The 20,656-nt window shown below is 41.2% G+C and overlaps 1 long non-coding RNA gene across 1 annotated transcript in view; it reads left to right on the forward strand.

The window, feature by feature from the left end:
* Positions 1 to 663: 663 nt before the first annotated feature.
* LOC132762661 (uncharacterized) overlaps positions 664 to 20,656 on the forward strand; it is a 34,626-nt gene continuing 14,633 nt past the window's right edge. Inside the window, exons 1-2 of the long non-coding RNA XR_009630189.2 lie at positions 664 to 805; positions 4,560 to 4,598. This is a non-coding gene — a long non-coding RNA (uncharacterized lncRNA). The remainder of the gene's footprint in view (positions 806 to 4,559; positions 4,599 to 20,656) is intronic.

The following is a 20,656-nucleotide window of genomic DNA, read 5'->3' on the forward strand; positions in this document are numbered from 1 at the left end:
GGCAAGAACAAATTAGACTTAGATCAAAATTCTTGAGCACCTATCATAGCAATATACCAAAAAGAGACAGAATGCAGGCTTAATTAATGCTTTCTAATTTGCCAAACAAGACCCCTTCTGAGAGAAAAATCATGATTTCACATTAAAATTTACTGTAAAACAGATATTAAGCTGTAAGGATTTAAAAGCTTTCATTGTGGGAAGATGATATGGTTTGGTTGTAATAGTCTGTAGTAGATTTCTGAAATTTATTCTCAAACATCTGATTTGAAAACTGACTAAATGCAATGCTGGAGAAGAGAAATAGAAACAGTCTTATCATTTTCATTAATGGAAGTTCTGGATACCATAGTTTAAGAAGGACATTGACCATTTAGAGCAAACCTGGTGAGCTAGGAAATAAAGTCCTCTAGGGCCCCATTGATGTACCCAAGCCAATCTGTTTTTCCTCAAGGTAAACTGTTTAATTCAGCTTGATCTCAGGTTAAAAAATACTAGGAAAGGTGTGAATATTTCTGGAAGATTCACACCTTTTCCAATTTGGGGTTGTGGGGACTGCCAGTTCAGATCCCCATTTGGAATTCAAATGTGCCATCCCACACTCAACAGGCTCAGGCAAGAGGCTGTCCGCTTGCTATATTGCTTCATCTTTCAAAGCGCCATTATATAATCACTGAGAGCAATCCAGCAAGAGAACAGCCTTCTGCAAAGGGAGCAGGGAGGTTTGGAAGGCTGTGCCCATACTCAGCTCTCCTGATACAGTGTTGGCACTGCTGGGCTGTATGACTGTTCCCTTGCCAATGAGGTAGGATATAGCCCCACCTCGTTTGGGGCTCAAAATGGACATTTTTGTGCTAATTTTAGCCACATTACATGCCAGTGTGGAAGAGCTTTTAAAAAGGTCCTATTAATTTTGTTGAAAAGGCTGGGCAAATTCAGCTTGATAAAGGAAAATATGATGGCCCACTTCAAACTGCTGTAAAGATGCCATGCATCAGATGGAACTGATTCATTGTTGCTCTAGAACAGTGGTTCTCAATCTATGTGTCTCCAGGTGTTTTGGCCTACAAAACACCTGGAGACAGAAATTCCAGAAATTCCAGCCAGTTTCCCAACTGTATTGTCGAAGGCTTTCATGGCTGGAATCACTAAGTTTAACATCTACATGAAGCCGCTGGGTGAGATCATCCGGAGTTTCGGAGTGCGATGTCATCTGTACGCGGATGATGTCCAACTCTGTCACTCCTTTCCACCTGCTACTAAGGAGGCTGTCAAGGTCCTGAACCGGTGCTTGGCCGCTGTGATGGTCTGGATGGGGGCGAACAAATTGAAATTGAATCCAGACAAGACAGAGGTACTCCTGGTTAGTCGCAAGGCCGAACAGGATATAGGGTTACAGCCTGTGTTGGACAAGGTCGCACTCCCCCTGAAGACGCAGGTTCGCAGTTTGGGTGTGATCCTGGACTCATCGCTGAACCTGGAACCCCAGGTTTTGTCGGTGACCAGGGGAGCATTCGCACAGTTAAAACTCGTGCGCCAACTGCGCCCGTACCTTGGGAAGTCTGACCTGGCCACGGTAGTTCACGCTCTGGTTACATCCCGTTTAGACTACTGCAACGCTCTCTACGTGGGGTTGCCTTTGAAGACGGCTCGGAAGCTCCAATTAGTCCAACGGTCGGCAGCCATGTTACTAACAGGAGCGGAGCGCAGGGAGCATACAACTCCTCTGCTGCACCAGCTCCACTGGCTGCCGATTTGCTACCGGGCTCAATTCAAAGTGCTGGCGTTGGCCTTTAAAGCCAACGGTTCTGGCCCAACCTACCTATCCGAACGTATCTCGGCCTATCAGCCCACCAGGACCCTAAGATCTTCTGGGGAGGCCCTGCTCTCTATCCCGCCTGCTTCACAGGTGCGGCTGGCAGGGACGAGAGACAGGGCCTTTTCTGTGGTGGCCCCTCGACTATGGAACACCCTTCCCATGGAGGTAAGATCAGCCCCCTCGCTGATGGTGTTCCGAAGAAGATTAAAAACCTGGATGTTCGGACAGGCATTTGGTTAATTCGGTGTAATGAATGTGATGATTAAAGGATTGGTAATATGGACGACGAAACTGGATCACGATTTTAGTCAGGAGATGCATTGGATTGTTATTGATGTGCCAATATTGTGTATTATGTTTTTATGGTTTTAAATTGTATACTGTTGACTATTGTATTTGGTATTTTGTTGTAAACCGCGTTGAGTCGCCAGCTAGGCTGAGAAACAGCGGTATACAAGTACAGTAAATAAATAAATAAATAATTCTTGTGGGTTTTTTCGGGCTATATGGCCATGTTCGAGAGGCATTTCTCCTGACGTTTCGCCTGCATCTAGCCCAACTGATAAAAGTCCTTTGCCTCACCCTGGTTATTCCACAGATATATAAACCCCTTTCCCAGTTCCAACAGACCTCACCTCTGAGGATGCTTGCCATAGATGCAGGCGAAACGTCAGGAGAAACGCCTCTAGAACATGGCCATATAGCCTGAAAAAACCCACAAGAACTTAGTTTCCCAGCTGTTTGGATTTCTGGGAGATGAAGGCCAAAAACCATCTGGGGACCTACAGTTTGAGAACCACCGCTCCAGAAGGCAGTGGGTGGAAATCATGGGGATGCAGATTATCAGGTAAGCATAATGAGAAACACCCTAACAGTGAGAACCCTTTGTTGGTGAACAGAACCCCTTGGTAGGCAATGGGTTCTCCTCCCCTGAAAGTGACCAGGGAGCATTGGGCAACCATATATCAGGGATGGTACAGCAGCATCAACCATTGGTCAAGCCTGATTTGAATTACATGATCTGTGAGGTTTCTTCCAACTCTAGGAATAAAGTGATATCTAAGAAAATGAAATCCACTTTGATTGTCAAACAGGATTTTTGAGAGAGTAGTCAGTTTTCAGATCTACGATCTCAGATAATAAGATTGGCCATAGGTTTTAATGCAGTTGAAATCATGAAATCACACCTAATTGTCATTCCCATAATTCCTCATTTAACAGTTTGATGTTGCATGTAAGAATGTCTGAATATGAAGGCACTAATCAGCTGGTACAGGCACACCTCATTATTATACATCCCCCAATGCTGTACAATTAGAGCACTATTGTCTCTAAAAGATGCTACTTCACTGAAATTTAACAGGCAGCACTTTCATACAGGAGGTCAATTTCAAGATATTGTCTTTAAAAATGCAACCTTTTCAAAATGGCATGTTTAATTTGCAATAATACTACAATTCCCCAGTTGCAATTAAGGCTGACATCCTCAAAGCTTCTTATTGAGAAGAAAGTGCTGCCAAAGTTAATCGATCACACTTCCAAGTAAAGGTTGTTAAGAACCGTAAGGTCTTAAACCAGTTTTCCATGTTATTCATTTGTTTCATGACAAATGGGAAATTTAATTCTGCAATTACAAATGTTACTTTTTTTCTAGCAAAAATATGATGTGCATATGTATAAAACCGCATAAGAATGCATTGAATCAAAATATGCAACTGCAATGTAAACCAGAGACAACTGTCATTCCAAAGAGCAACAATTAAGGTTTTCAGCTGGAAAATAATATATTTTATGAGGCATTATTTGTAATTTGGCAGCCTCGTAAATCCCACTCCTGTAATTCTTTTTCAAGCAGATTTCTTTGCTTTTTAAAAAAACAAGACTTCATCACTCCCTTGAAAAATATAGTTTCTTCTATCTGAAATATATTGCTCATGCATAAGCATGGTATAGATCGCCAAGCCAAGAGAAAACTAACTCGGTTACTTAATACATGAAACTTCAGGTTCTTCCTGTATTATGTGAAATGGCTTGAAACAGGAGGCAGCTGCCAAGGAATATCACTGCTTCTTTGCTCGAGAGAGACAAGGGAAGGAAGAAGGAAGGGGGGAAATTCCCCCGATGGATACCACAATAGCATGTCTTTCATTATCGCCCTGTGTCAAGGCACTGTGTAATATTCATTGTGCATGCATAGTAAATTCCTATTTACCTGGCAGTTCCTTTGATAAGTCAGTCTTTTCTCCCTTTTTTCCGTCCACACAGCATGGAACAGGGAATCTTTCTTTTTTTCCCTCTTTTTGCCTATAATTCTTATTAAGGTGATACCTTTTCTGAATAAGAAAGCACACACATCCAAAGGAGGCATTCTCTGGGGTTTTTAAGGGCCATTGTTTTTATTGTTTCCCTTTTATTCCTCCCACCCTGCTGCGTTTTAATGCTATAGTGACTCTCTGTGTATACAGCTCTCATATTGAAATGTCTGCTGCAGATATATGCAATATTAAAGAGTGCTTATGAATTTTTGACATCTAATTAGTCGCTACCCAGTTAACATGTCAAGACTCAGAGGGATTAGGGAGTCAGCCCTTTCTGAATAAGTTAAAGCTATGCCCTGTCCTTTTCATGTATTATTCTTTAATGTAGGTGGTGATTATTTTGCTGTGATTAATTGATGAAGCTCATTGGTCTGGCAAGTGTTACAGAATTCACCATTCCTCACTTTTATTTCTCTCTGTAGGGCTCTCCTCCTCATTTGAAAGAAATTGCGTCTATTCCGGTATGTGAAGCTTCTTTTCCTTTCGCTGATAGTGTTGCATTTTGCTTTTCCTTTCAAGATGTTATCAACTTAATATTCTGTCTTTGGGGGCTGTTGAAGAAGTTAATTATTTTTTAAAAAAAAAGAAGAAAAGAAAGGAAAGGAAAGGAAAAATCAACAAAAAAGTGGGTTTCAGAAGCCTATGTTTTGTTTAATTTTCCCCTATCGTCTGCCTGCTCTCTATAATCATTGCTTATTTTTGAGGCAAAATTACTGTCTCTTCCCTTTAAAAAGTGAAAACATAGTTGCTGTTTAGCAAAGCCTCTCTACCCATGAATTTTGCATGGTTTTAAGACATTCAGATTGGAAAAACTCCTCCCACCCAACACACATTAAAAATCCTTTATTTTCCTAATGTTTCTTTTTCTTGGTTTTTATCGTATTTTGCATTCTCTTTTCACATCTCTGCAGAAAACCAAATGTTAGACAAACAATTTCTAGTTTTCCCAGATATTCAACTTTGTAGTGTTTTACTCCTTTCTTTTACCACCCTTTCCCCCATTAAAACACCTTTAGAAAAGAAAGATGCACATTTCAAACAATGCAATTATTTATAAATGCAGCAATATGTCTAACCTGATGTCCCATGCCAAAAAAGTTCAACCGAGCCACAGTCTAGCTGTGACTATTCCCCAAAAAGAGGTGGACTCAGAGAAATCCAGTATATTTAATAGATCTCTTTTCTAAATTTTACCTATGCAGAGATTATAAAATAAACCATTTTGGTTGATTATAGTATAGTAAATGGTTGATGATAGTCAACCATTTGTGTGCGTGTTTACAATGGACATTCCATGCTAGATCACAATATACTATGCCATCCCATTGCTGGTAGTTAAATGTGTTCTGTGTGATGAATATGACTATGCTATGAATAGGAATGGGAACGCCCCAATTCAATTTCCTTCTTGTAACATCCTCCATTCAGTACCAGGGTGGGAAGGGGGGGGGATGTATTTATTGATAAGAGCATATGTTTATGAGTTTCCTGTGGAGGACTTCACAAACTTCACAATGAGACCATTTTTTTTAGTGTGGAATGATGAAACTGAAGGATGTTCAGAAGACAATTTGAGAGGCAAATACTGTATACAAAATCAAGCTTTAGGCAACTATTGAATTGTCAGTGGACACGCCATAGAACTTCCCACAATTTCTCCATCTCTTCAGGGGGAACAAAAGCTTATAGACAACTTTATTTGCTTTCTGGTTGTCTGAACAAGACAGAACGACTTCTCAAAATAATTCTTGATATGGGCCCATTATAAACCTGCACCATTCACATGTGTAAATCGGACAATAAGAACGCTTCAGACCCTTTATCTTGGTGACATGGTACAAACAGCTGAAAACCATCCTGGGAAAGAAAAGGTACTTATAGTAAATAATCCTTCACCTGTATTCAAAGACTGGAATTTTAATTATAGCACTATATGCTATTCAAGAGCTGGCTACAATTTTTCTTCCCTTTCATTGCAGATATTTTATTATATTTCAAGCTTTCCCTCCCCTCTCCTGAAAATTGAAGGACACACATATGGGGTGAAGGGATAACAAAAGTAAATGGCAGGGTGTCAACAGTTATATCCCACAATGTTTCAGGGATAAATGTGAAGGTAGAAGTGTTGGAATGTGATTTCCAGAATACTAGATGCAAATTTGTAAAGAGGGTATGTTGGCAATTGAAGGTAAAGCCTCCTGCTCACCAGCCAGTACCAACCCCTAGGAAATAAATGGGCATGAATCTTGTCATAAAGAGGAAGGAAATGTGATAAACTATGAGAGAAAACAAAATAGTGTATGTAAAACAGGGAAGGGAGGGTTTGCATGGGAGAGATAGGGACATGGAATTAAAAAGAAATATCAATCAGCCGAAGCATATTCTGCTTTCTGCCACACAGTAGATTTCTATCAGGAGAAAACATTGAACTTTGTAGTGTTAGCAGCAGCTGAAATTTAGAATTATTGTTTCCTCGTAACAGAAGACTCATTTTCCACGGCCGCATTTGCAGCATAATAAGCTTTTTGTTATTTTTTCAATTAGAGTCAATTGACCTAACAAAATGGTTGGCAATTAAGTGATTTTTGTAATGGTCCGGGGGTAATTTAGTCGAGCTTGTCAGCTGTGTTTCATGAAGCCGAGATGTCTTTTTTCCCCATTGCCTCTCTCGCTCTCTCATTCTCTCTCCCTCTCCCTCTCAGCCTATGCTTTTCCCTCCTTCTCTCTCTCTCCCTCTCCCCCCTCGCATAATGGCTCATAATTTTGAAATCTTTTCCTTCTGTTTCCCTCACAATAATTTGCAATTACAGGAAGTTGTTGGCGGTGATTTTTCCCTCCTCTACCTTGCCTTTTGAGCCAGTAATTTTAAATAAAATGTACAGGAGGGGTAGGGAGGGAGCAAAAGCAAGGGGCTATTAGAGGAAACCCCCTTTTTGTGTAAACTCAATTATTTTATGAATAGTGACACCCGTTTCTGCTGGGTTCAACTTCTCAATGGCTGATCTATTATTGTTTTCAGGCCAAAAGGTTTGGAATTGTCAGAGCACTTTTCTTAAATCAAAATAGCATTCATTATAGAAAACAAAATGATGATGATGTTCCAAAGGAAGGTTAAAGGTATACTAAACTAAGACATATCCCAAGAAGTAGAACACAGAAATCCATTAGGGGTATCAGGTAGATGCTAGTTGTGCCTCTTCATTATGTATTAAAGTTTCTCTTGTTTCGTTGTTTTTTTTTAACGACAATGTTATTTTACAAACAGATGAGCATTTCCTATTAAAATTATGCCTTTGACTTTATTATTTTTATTACTCATCTCAAATATGACACAGCATGAAAATATCTAAAGCTCTCTGTCCAATTGACAGCATTCTTTCCTATTTTTTATGAGTGCATTTTGGTCTATATTTCAGATCTACACCTCATCTTTCTCTCTTTATTTTTAAATGAAGTGCCAATCTTCATTAAAAATAACATTGATCATTTCAGTAGAGCAAAACGTACACAATACGTACACAATAACTCAGAGTACACAATAGCCAGAACTGCAGATGCTACTTGGGCTGATTATAAGTAGCATATAAGTCCATTGTTGGAACAGCTTCACTGGTTGCCAATCATAATTCAAAATGCTGGTGATGAACAAGGGTGCATCTAAATCAATGGTTCTCAGCCTGTGGGTCCCCAAGTGTTTTGGCCTACAATTCTCAGAAATCCTAGCCAGTTTACTAGCTGTTTAGGATTTCTGGGAGTTGACGGACAAAACATAAGGGGACCCACAGGTTGAGAACCACTGATCTAAATGAAGCTGTTAATCTGAGGCATTTGTGCCAGATCCAGGATGTACCTGCCAAATTCAGGGCCTTATGCCCAGAAAGTTCAGCATATTCCTTTGCTGGCCTGTCCCCTTGCGGCCACTGCTGTATCTTGCTTGCCAGTAGCCTTTTTTATTGTTGCATCTGTTAAGGTCATACCTCAGGCACCTGTACAATCACATGGCTGGGCAGCAAAGAACAGTGGTGGCTCTAGAACAACCTATCCCTTTACCTGCACTGATCAGAAAGAGGTATGGCAGTAATGTGTGCATGTGGAAAATGGATGTCAAAATGGGCCGAATCCAGCTTTCCACATGGGCACAACTTCCAAGGACACTCCAGCATTTCCTCCAATCTCCAGAATATCTTCTGATTTTGCTTACTGTGGAGGATATTTAGGTCAAGGAGTAAAGCCTTCTTGCTAGAAGTCATCATATATCATTATGACTATGGTCATCATGCTGACTACTAATGCTGGCTTCTGGGTGAGTACTTTTTTTAAAAAAAACATGTAAACTTACCGATAGTAAATCTCATATGGCTCAGGCCCACATTATGAAGAATCAATGAAAGTAAGTTTCCTTCTTATTTGTAGAGGAAATTAGAAGGACACGATGAGTCAAGGATCCAACTTTATTTAGGGAAGGAAATGCATTTCTGTCTCCCACCCTGACAGACCAGGGTCTGAAGAAATTAGAAACCCTGAACCAAAAGCTCATACACACTAATCATTTGCCAAAATTACCAAGTCACTATTGTAAAGAACATGTACTAGGAGAATTCAACAAGCTAGAAAATTTGATAGAGGTTTTGACTATAATTTCAAGATCAGTTGGCCATGTACAGTCTCCATTAACGTAAAAGTAGCTTGGAAATGAAAGTGCAACTATCACAGAATCCACTTATTATTCAGAAAGTAGACCAAAGCAATGCAAAAAGCATCTTGCTGGATTAGTGAACATGCATGAAGCCATGTTGATTTCCTGTTCACAATATTTTCCTTAATGAAATTATGCATGTTTTGCAATCCCCTGGGGAATCCTTTCTGTCTGTCCAACCACCCTCACTTGTACATCTAGTGGGAACACAAGAGAAGCCCCCTCCCTGACTTTGGAATTCCCTTCCCAGAGAGTCTAGATGGCACCCTCCCTATATTTATGCAATCGGTCAAAGACGTATTTTGTTTTGAAAATAAGACCTTTGAAGACTGATTGATTCCAAGGAATGGTCCTTACATAACGAGCTGGAATGTCTACTTTATATATGCTGCTTACTTTCTTATGAGTTATGTTTTAGCAGGCTTTAATATTTTGATAGTTTAACTGCTTTTTAGTCATATATATTATGATTTTTTTAGGCATGTTCATTTTAACCTGAGCTACTTGAGTCCCAACCTGAGAAGATGAGATTATTTACAGCAACAACAAACTACCATCAGATGTATCCTGTCTTCTTTCTGGCAACCCTACAATAAAGAGCTCCCCTTCTGTTCTGACAGATAGAAGAAATGATTTTGACTCATCAGAGCTTAATGAAAACCAAATAGTAAGGGCTAATTCCAAATTTCAGGAAGAGAAATATGAAAGTGGTGTGTCAATCCTTGAGAGGTGAATTACTCAAGGGATTTAGAAGAAGGGGAGTTTTGATAAAACAAGGAATTTGGCCAGTCCTTTTATCTGATGTCTGCATGGGAACATGGGACCCAAACTCAGGCCTTGTGAACTTGTCCACTTGTGAAGCTGGGACTCAAAGGGATCCTTTCATCTCATTGGAATGGCTCTTGCACATGGTTACAAATTCTATGCTACCATGGAATACTACCCACACATTATAGATCAAATTCTACCACAGGAAGTAGCAAATAAGAAATAGCTGGCACAGACATCTCAAGGCATTGAGCCACACACTGCAAAGTATGGTTTAAGCCATTTATGTGCATTATACAGTGAATGAATAAAGTGTGATAATGGAAAATGTTCCCTTAGTTAATGAAACCTAATCACATTATGGTTTGCTTATTTAATTTATTTCTTTACTCTTATTATTGGCCACTTGTGTTCATTCCAGATCTACAAGAAAGAAAAAAAGTCAACTAGAGGGTAGTTTCTAGCACAAGGATGATGAGGAAACTAACATTGTTTGAATGTCCTTGCTCCAGATTAAAAGTGGATAGGTTAAGTATGTTTGTTTGATAATTTAATTAAAGACATATGTAGTTTAGTCTATTTTTTCAATGCTGAATGTATCTGAACCTGACTGACACGAAGCTACACTCCTCTTTTCTAATCAAGAATGAAAGAGGATAAAATACACTTATTTACATTGCATTATTACGAAGGCTGTCCTCATTTCATTGTCCACATAAAGTAATAACCAGAAATACATTAACCAAGTTATCTTTTCCCTGGTATTTTGTGTCCATATAGTTTGAAATTGCTAAAATTCACAAACATTAAATATGGGACAAAGGAAAATTGATAGGTTTACTTGTTCCTCCAAGAATGAGTGAAAGTTTCATTTCATTTTGGTTCTGATAATAGTTTGCCAAAATTAGAAAGCCATGGAGAAAGTAAAGCTGATACATCCCTACTTGCTACACATCAGATATTGAAGCATGATCAACTGAAATATTTTTTGTACATAGTCCTTCAATATTTACCAAATATTTAAAAATATCCAAAAGTGATATTCAAAATAAATTTAGAAGGTTCCCTCAGATCAGGCAGAAAAATCGGAAAAAAGGGACTCCACTAAAACCTGGACAATATAGTATGAGGGTGTCCAGCAATGAAACTTCTGAAATAAATACAGAACCATGCATTCCCCTAAAGGTGTACTTAATGAATTTGTTAGAAATCCACTCATTTCCTTTATTATTGCTAGTGGGGTTTTTCAGTGGCTGGAAGAAGAAGGAAAACACATATTTCCTCCACATTAACTTTGAGTTTGGACTGTGTCTCCAGAGTCTTGATTAATCCACTGCACCTAACCTCCCTCCCCCTGACTCTGTGGACTATAAAACGAAAAGTTATGGTTCTGAATGAGCATCATGCAGGAGAGAAAAAAAAGGAAGCAAAAGCATAAAGTATTAAACTTTCATCTGGCACCATAGGAGAGATGTAGTTATTAAATTTCAGCTGCTTATCGAACTGATATGAAAGTCATTTTGCATGATTGCTTTGCATCCTCAAATCTTCTGCTTTTATTTGCTGTGCATCTCTCCGCTTTCTTATTAGAGAAATACTCAAAGGATAAAAAAGCTGATAATATTATTCAGTTTTGACAATTAGGTGGAAAAAACCATTTTAAGAAGTGCTTTTTTATTGCAGCTAGTAATAATATTGGTGGTCCTCCTGGTAGCAGTCTCGGCTGATGTTACCCAGGAGTGATGCTAGTTTTTACCCTGGAACCGCTAAAGCCCTAATGGTTAGACTGGGGAAACTGTTAAGAGGCTTGGCCGGGGATGTCATTCCCAATATCATAAATGCCACATGCAAGCTTAGCTTACACAGCTTGCAGAACTGTCTTCATTCAGAGGTACTTCCCCTCCATCTAACCATTAGTGAGTTTCTCTGTTTTCCTGCTTCCTTATGTCCACACATCAATCATAATGACAAGCCTTTTGCTGTTAATCAGATACAAAAGCCAATTTTGGTATATGTGGTGTGGTCATGGCTGATATGTGGGGGGAATTCACTCCTTCTGCTTCCTAGAGAGTGCAAGTAACTTTCCAATTTTATTTACTCCATGTGTCTGGGAACACGTTCTTTAGGAAGAAGTCAAGTTCCTGCAGCACCTTCCAAACTGGTCTCCTCACTTGAGCATCTTCATTGTATTCTGCAGCATAGAAATAAATGGCTGCCTTTCAAGGATGTGTGAATCAGTTTTTTTCCTGAAAATTTCTAAGGGAGGGGTGTAGCTGTGTCAGTCTGTCATGGCAAAATTAACAAAAAATCTCATGGCATTTTGAAAACTAACACATTTTATAGGCTATAAGATTTTCTGGACTCCACTCAACTTCATACATCTGAAGTTCACGAAAGGTTAAATGTAAAGCTTTGCAACTCTTTAGTTTTTCAGATTAAATCTTGTTAGTTGTTGCTAAATAAAGCTTCTTAGCCTTAGCCTTAGGTTCATGACACTTTCACTTGTACCCCTCTTTTCACAACACTCTGCTTTGTGTGTATTTTGAAAAAAGAAAATTTGCATTCATTTTCCTACAGTTCCCTTGAAATATACATTGCCCATATCTTTCCCTAATATATACATTTGCATTTTTGACATATCAACCAGAATGCAAAATTCAGAGCAGTATTTGAATAGGGACTTCATCACACACACACACACCCCATTTCTTCTATAACAGTTCCCTGATGAGACAGGGTAGAGCCCATCAAACAATGAAAACAGACTGTCATCCATGATGCTTCATCAAGGAACTGTTTTAGAAATGTTTAGAAATGGTGAGGAGGGGGAGGAGATGGGGAGAAATCATCTTCTGAGTTAGAAATCACATGTTGTTGTTCATTCGTTCAGTCGTCTCTGACTCTTCGTGACCTCATGGACCAGCCCACGCCAGAGCTCCCTGTCGGCCGTTACCACCCCCAGCTCCCTCAAGGTCAGTCCAGTCACTTCAAGGATGCCATCCATCCATCTTGTCCTTGGTCGGCCCCTCTTCCTTTTGCCTTCCACTTTCCCCAGCATAATTGTCTTCTCTAGGCTTTCCTGTCTCCTCATGATGTGGCCAAAGTACTTCAACTTTGTCTCTAGTATCTTTCCCTCCAGTGAGCAGTCGGGCTTTATTTCCTGGAGGATGGACTGGTTGGATCTTCTTGCAGTCCAAGGCACTCTCAGAACTTTCCTCCAACACCACAGCTCAAAAGCATCGATCTTCCTTCGCTCAGCCTTCCCTAAGGTCCAGCTCTCACATCCGTAGGTGACTACAGGGAATACCATGGCTTTGACTAGGCGGATCTTTGTTGCAAGTCTGATGTCTCTACTCTTCACTATTTTATCGAGACTGGACATTGCTCTCCTCCCAAGAAGTAAGCGTCTTCTGATTTCCTGGCCACAGTCTGCATCTGCAGTAATCTTTGCACCTAGAAATACAAAGTCTGTCACGGCCTCCACAGTTTCTCCCTCTATTTTCCAGTTGTCAATCATTCTTGTTGCCATAATCTTGGTTTTTTTGACGTTTAGCTGCAACCCGGCTTTTGCGCTTTCTTCTTTCACCTTGATTAGAAGGCTCCTCAGCTCCTCCTCGCTTTCGGCCATCAGAGTGGTGTCATCTGCATATCTGAGGTTGTTAATGTTTCTTCCAGCAATTTTCACCCCAGCTTTGCATTCATCCAGCCCCACACATCGCATGATGTGTTCTGCATACAAGTTAAAAAGGTTGGGTGAGAGGATGCAGCCTTGCCGTACGCCTTTCCCAATCTTGAACCAGTCTGTTGTTCCGTGGTCAGTTCTTACTGTTGCTACTTGGTCCTTGTACAGATTCCTCAGGAGAGAGACAAGGTGGCTTGGGATGCCCATCCCACTAAGAACTTGCCACAATTTATTATGATCCACACAGTCAAAGGCTTTAGAATAGTCAATGAAGCAGAAGTAGATGTTTTTCTGAAACTCCCTGCCTTTCTCCATTATCCAGCAGATATTGGCAATTTGGTCTCTCGTTCCTCTGCCTTTTCTAAACCCAGCTTGAACATCTGGCAACTCTCGCTCCATGTATTGCTGGAGTCTTCCTTGCAGGATCTTGAGCATTACCTTACTGGCATGAGAAATAAGGGCCACTGTACGGAAGTTTGAGCAGTCTTTTGCATTTCCCTTTTTTGGTATGGGGATATAAGTTGATTTTTTCCAGTCCGATGGCCATTCTTGTGTTTTCCATATTTGCTGGCAAATGGCATGCATCACCTTGACAGCATCATCTTTTAAGATTTTAAACAGTTCAGCTGGGATCCCATCATCTCCTGCTGCCTTGTTGTTAGCAATGCTTCTTAAGGCCCATTCAACCTCACTCCTCAGGATGTCTGGTTCTAATTCATTCACCACACCGTCAAAGCTATCCTCGATATTGTTATCCTTCCTATACAGATCTTCTGTATAGTCTCGCCACCTTCTCTTGATCTCTTCAGCTTCTGTTAGGTCCCTGCCATCTTTGTTTCTTATCATACCAATTTTTGCCTGAAATTTACCTCCAATGTTTCTAATTTTCTGGAAGAGGTCTCTTGTCCTTCCTATTCTGTTGTCTTCTTCCACTTCCGTGCATTGCTTATTTAAAAATAGTTCCTTATCTCTTCTGGCTAACCTCTGGAATTGCGCATTTAACTGGGCATATCTCCCCTTATCCCTGTTTCCTTTTGCTTTCCTCCTTTCTTGGGCTACTTCCAGTGTCTCAGCAGACAACCATTTTGCCTTCTTGGTTTTCTTTTTCTTTGGGACGTACTTTGTTGCCATCTCCTGAACAATGTCGCGGACTTCTGTCCATAGTTCTTCTGGGACTCTGTTTACTAAATCTAGTCCTTCAAATCTGTTCTTCACTTCCACTGTATATTCGCTAGGAATGTTAGTGAGATCATATCTAACTGGTCTGTGTATTTTCCCTGATCTCTTTAGTTTTATTCTAAATTGGGCAATAAGAAGTTCGTGATCTGAGCTACAGTCAGCCCCAGGTCTTGTTTTCACCGACTGGATGGATGTCCGCCACCTTTGGCTGCAAAGGATGTAGTCAATCTGATTTCGGTGTTGACCATCTGGTGAGGTCCATGTATAAAGCCGTCTTTTAGGTTGTTGGAAGAGAGTATTCGTTATACCCAGCGAGTTTTCCTGGCAAAATTCTATCAGTCTGCGTCCCGCTTCATTTTGTTCTCCCAGACCATGCTTGCCTGTGATCCCTGTTGTCATTTGACTTCCCACCTTGGCATTCCAGTCTCCTGTAATGAAAATAATGTCTCTTTTTGGTGTATTATCCAGTAGGTCCTGCAGATCCTCATAGAACTGATCTACTTCTCCTTCTTCAGCAGCTGTGGTTGGGGCATATATTTGGATCACTGTAATGTTGAAAGGCTTTCCTTGCACTCGAATTGAGATCATTCTGTCATTTTTTGGGTTGTATCCAAGCACCGCTTTAGCAAATTTCTTATTAATTATGACGGCTACTCCATTTCTTCGATGTTCCTCTTGTCCGCAGTAGTAGATCTGGTGGTCATCTGATGTGAAGTGGCCCATTCCAGTCCATTTCAGTTCGCTGACCCCCAGAATGTCTATCTTTAGTCTTGACATCTCACTAATAACAACATCCAATTTGCCCTGGCTCATAGATCTTACATTCCAGGTTCCTATGGTGTGTTGATCTTTAGAGCATCGGATTCGTCGTTCACCGCCAGTACCGTCGGCCGCTAGCCTTCCTTTCGGCTTTGAGCTAGCTGCGTCATCACATCTGGGGCTAGTTGAACTTATCCTCTGCTCCTCCCCAGTAGCATTTTGGCCATCTTCCGACCTGGGAGTCCCATCTTCCAATGGCATACCGACATATCTCTGGTTGTACTGGTCCATTTAGTTTTCTTGGCAAGGATACTGGAGTGGTTTGCCATTGCCTTCCCCAGGGATCACGCTTGGTCTGACCTCTCTGCCACAACCGTCCCGTCTTGGGTGGCCCTTCACGGTTTCGCTCATGACATCATTGAGGTGCTCAAGCTCCAGCGCCCCGACAAGGCGGTGATCCTTTGCTGGAGAGAAATCACATAGGAATGGGAAAAAAATTGAACAGATCACATCTTACACGTTTTTCCCAGAAATCACATAGGAATGGGAAAAACGTGTAAGATGTGATCTGTTCAATTTGCTTCAGTGATGTGGAGTAATGGGTGTTCCTAAGAGTGGTCTCCTACCAAGCATTTTTCCCAAAATCTTGCTTCATAAGTCTGGCATGGTAACTTTTTAAAAATAATTTAATCATTAGGAATAACACAATTTCAAGATATCACCACTTTGTTTTTCCTATTATTTCTCTTTAATATTAATCTTTGCTTTTGAAATTGTGCCAATACTAGCTTTTAAACTTTGTTTAGGTAAAGGTAAAGGTTTTCCACTGACATGAAGTCCAGTCGTGTGTGTCAAGTCTGGGGTGTGGTGCTCAACTCCCTTTCTAAGCTGAAGAGTTGGTGTTGTCCATAGACACCCCCAAGGTCACGTGGCTGGGGCATGATTGCATGGAGCACCGTTAATTTCCTGCCGGAACGGTACCTATTTGTGTCTGCCTTATTTTGTACATTTGTACCCCATCCTTCTCACACACCCCCGGGGGACAGGGACTCAGGGCGGCTTCACAACAAGCACTTATTTGAGTGCTAACCACAATCATAAAACACAGAAACATTTGATTAAAACCACACTGGTTTAAAAGTGTTTGGGACAGTCCATTGTCATACATATCACATTGAGTCTTATTTCCAATTGCTCCTGCTACTGTTCAAGTGCTTGGTCCCATAACCATTTTGAGTTTCTTTCGAAAGGACAGGAGGGATGTAGCCAATCAGACATCACTGGGGGGAGAGTTCCACAGATGATGGGCAATCACTGAGAAGGTCCTGTTTCTTGTCCCCACCAGTCGCATTTGCGATGGTGGTGAGATTGAGAGCAGGGCTTCTCCAGCTGATCTTAAACTTTGTGGTGGTTTGTAATGGGAGATACTTTTGGACAGGTAATCTGGGCCAGAACCATTCGGGGCTTTAAAGGTTAAGACCAGCTCTTTGAATTGTGCTCGGTAGCAGATTGGCAGCTAGTGGAGCTGGTGTAATGGAGGGGTTGTATGCCTTAGGAATGATACCTTCTGTTTCCTCAAGAGTAAGGAGATTGGGAAGGAAAGGAGAGGGGGGGGTCTGATCCAGAGAAGGGGGGGGTCTGATCTATGAATGATGCCTTCTGTCTCCTCTATGAATGGTTGAGCTAGAGGTGGGAGGAGGTTAGCCTGTGTAATGCAGGTAAGTAAATTCTCTGTCTTCTTTAAAGATGGAATTCCATGTAATTCCATTCTACACACAAACAAGAGAGTTTAAGATAATTTCGCCCGCTTTCCCCAGCTCTGTCTAATGAAGTCCTAAGTGCTATGATATACGAGTAGTAATTGCAGCATTAGACTATTACTCTGGAGGACAGGGTTTGACTCTCCCATGGAAACCCACAGTGACCTTGAGCAACTCACACTCTCTCAGCCCAAGAAAACTGCAACAAATTTGCCTCAAGGTTGTCATTAGATGGAAATTATTGGAAGACATGCAACTATGAATTGGACTGATTGGCTTGAACATATTGACCAGACAAAATTTTCCATCTGTCTTGCTACCAAGAGCAAAATTAAACTTTTGATCTAAAACTGGCATTTACTTAAAGTGATATTACTTTACTTTCACTTTCACTTTAAGTAAATGCCAGTTTTAGATTAAAAGTTTAATTTTTTTGCTCTTGGTAGCAAGACAGATGGAAAGTTTTGTGATATTAGGATTACCGTTCAGGGCTTTAAAGGTTAAGACCAGCACTTTGAATTGTGCTCAGTAGCAGATTGGCAGCTGGTGGAGCTAGTGTAATGGAGGGGTTGTATGCCTTAGGAATGATACCTTCTGTTTCCTTGAGTGTAAGGAGATTGGGAAGGAAAGGAGAGACATCCAGAGAAGAGGGGTCTGACCTAGAGGGGTCTAGTAGTCCTAATATCACAAAGGACTACCATCTCACCCGTCTCATAGGAAACCTGCTACAAAACAGGAGCTTTTTTGTTGAGTTCCAGGGCCAGAGTAGCAGATGGCGGAAACAGAAGAACGTCCTGCCTCAGGGGAGCGTGCTCGCTCCATCAATGTTCAACATCTACACAAATGACCAGCCACTGCCAGAAGGGACAGAGAGTTTCATCTATGCTGATGGTCGTGCCATTACCGCTCAAGCAGGGAGCTTTGAGATGGTTAAACAGAAGCTCTCCGAAGCTCTAGGTGCTCTACCTGCCTATTACAGCGAAAACCAACTGATCCCTAATCCATCTAAAACACAGACATGTGCCTTTCACCTTAAGAACAGACAAGCATCCCGAGCTCTGAGGATTACCTGGGAAGGAATCCCACCGGAGCATTGCAGCGCACCCAAATACCTGGGAGTCACTCTAGACCGTTCTCTGACCTACAAGAAGCACTGCCTGAACATCAAACAAAAAGTGGGTGCTAGAAACAATATCATACGAAAGCTGACTGGCACAACCTGGGGATCACAACCAGATACAGTGAAGACATCTGCCCTTGCGCTATGCTACTCTGCTGCTGAGTATGCATGCCCAGTGTGGAACACATCTCACCACACTAAAACAGTGGATGTGGCTCTTAATGAGACATGCCGCATTATCACAGGGTGTCTGTGCCCTACACCACTGGAGAAATTACACTGCTTAGCCGGTATTGCACCACCTGACATCCGCTGGGAAGTTGCAGCCAATAGTGAAAGGACCAAGGCAGAGACATCTCCAGCTCATCCCTTGTTTGGGTATCAGCCAGCATGTCAATGACTTAAATCAAGAAATAGTTTTCTTAGATCTACAGAGACACTCGCTGGAACACCTCAGCAAGCAAGAGTTCAAAAGTGGCAGGCTCAAACCCAGCACCTCAATCCGTGGGTGATACCAGATGAGAGACTCCCCCCTGGGCACACAGAAGACTGGGCGACTTGGAAGGCACTGAACAGACTGAGCTCTGGCACTACGAGATGCAGAGCCAATCTTAAGAAATGAGGCTACAAAGTTGAATCCACGACATGCGAGTGTGGAGAAGAGCAAACCACTGACCACCTGCTGCAATGCAACCTGAGCCCAGCCACATGCACGATGGAGGACCTTCTTGCGGCAACACCAGAGGCACTCCAAGTGGCCAGATACTGGTCAAAGGACATTTAATCAGCTACCAAGTTTGCAAAATTTGTGTGTGTGTGTTTTTTTTATCTATTTGTTTGTTTTGTTCTGTTAGAAATGTAATACAATGTTCTGGCTGCGGATGACACGATAAATAAATAAATAAAATAAATAAGTGCTGGGAGAGCCAAATTCTCAACAGTGCAACCATTACTTAACCAGTCCCAGTGTAAGGGTAGTGTATCAGTCCTTTCTCACTACTAATTAAATCTGCCACAAAAAAATCCAACAATACCCTTTTGAAAATAGCAGAATAGGGGAGAAAGATTATGACAATGGGAGCCTAGAGGGACAATATAGCAGGCCATAGAATGTAACCCTCATAGAATCTATGAGGGTCCAAGTAAGTGCCTTAATAAGATTGAACAGCCCAGTCCCTGGTCTGTTTTTTGGTTTTGGCTCCTTTTCATATAGCTTGGTTTACTCTATTGGGACTTTGTTTTGACCTTTACCCTGTTTTTTTGTCACGGCCTCTAGATTCTGCTTAATCATTTGGCCTAGCTAAGTTGTTGGTTTTGGCTGCTGCTTGGCTGAAACTATAAGCCTTGTACATGTTCTTGCAGACTTGGACACATAGTACAAAGGACATTGTCCTGAATGCTTCTGCGGAGGTTGAGAAAGGACGGGATATAAAAGCCCTAAATAAATAAATAAATAAATAAATAGTTTAAGATGGAACTTTGATCCTTTCCAACCAGACAGCTATATGGGTCTTCCCCCTGCCCTGGCATAACTTTTAAAAGTTGAAGAATTTCATTTATTACTGTGCTGACATTCATTTGTCCCACCAAATTATTTTGGTGATGATGCATGGAATAAAAAATATAAATCAACAAAATATTGGGTTGCTTCACATATATAGTAACACCCCACCCCACCCCCCCCCCCCCGCCCACTCGGCATATCAATGGGGCTACTATCTGCAGTTTCTTTTATTCAAGGGCCCTTTCATACAGCCATATAACCAGAGGAAGATAATCCACGATATTTACTTTGAACTAAATCATCTGAGTTTACACTGCCATATAATCCAGTTCAGTGTGGATTTTATACAGCTGTGTGGAGGGGCCTCAAGTCTGACAAAATATGTCCACTCCAGGCATTTTCTAGGTCCGCCAACATGACTCTATTGGCTAGAGGTTCTTCATTTCAGTAAGGTTCACTATTGATCATTGTTTCACATATCCACATAAAGTCAGGCCTATATAACCAGGGGCTATAAGAGAATAGCGTGTTTTAAGAAGACTGAAACCACTTACCCATAATGCTAACAAAGTACAATAACTAACAGTTGAGAGCTCCACTGAGGCATTTTATACCTCTTGATCAAGCCTATTCTTTCTAGACTCCACTCATTTCTACCTAAACCTAAAAGGGCTTGGAACTGCTTTTTCTCTCTTATGACTCTATGCCAGTTCCAAAGATTTTGGAGTAATGCCACCCCGGTGCTAGAGGTTAAGCATGGCTTGCTACTGTTGGCCTGGGTTTAAAACACTCAGTTCTATCACTTTAGGGGTCTTAAGATTTTCAGTTGATCTGATCTCTCCATTGCAGGCAGTTCTAATTCTGTCTCCAAGCCATTCCTGGACATCTGGGTCATAGCAAACTTGCAGGCTGCAGTATAGATCAGACAAACATCAACACAAACATTGAAACAACAGGAGATCTGACCCAAGAACTGCTGGTATTATATCTACATGCAGTGGAGAAAGTGTTTCATAGGAAACTCATCCTGAATGGGATATCACAGTTAATA

Source organism: Anolis sagrei, chromosome 1, assembly GCF_037176765.1.
Source record: "Anolis sagrei isolate rAnoSag1 chromosome 1, rAnoSag1.mat, whole genome shotgun sequence".
NCBI classification, from domain to species: domain Eukaryota; kingdom Metazoa; phylum Chordata; class Lepidosauria; order Squamata; family Dactyloidae; genus Anolis; species Anolis sagrei.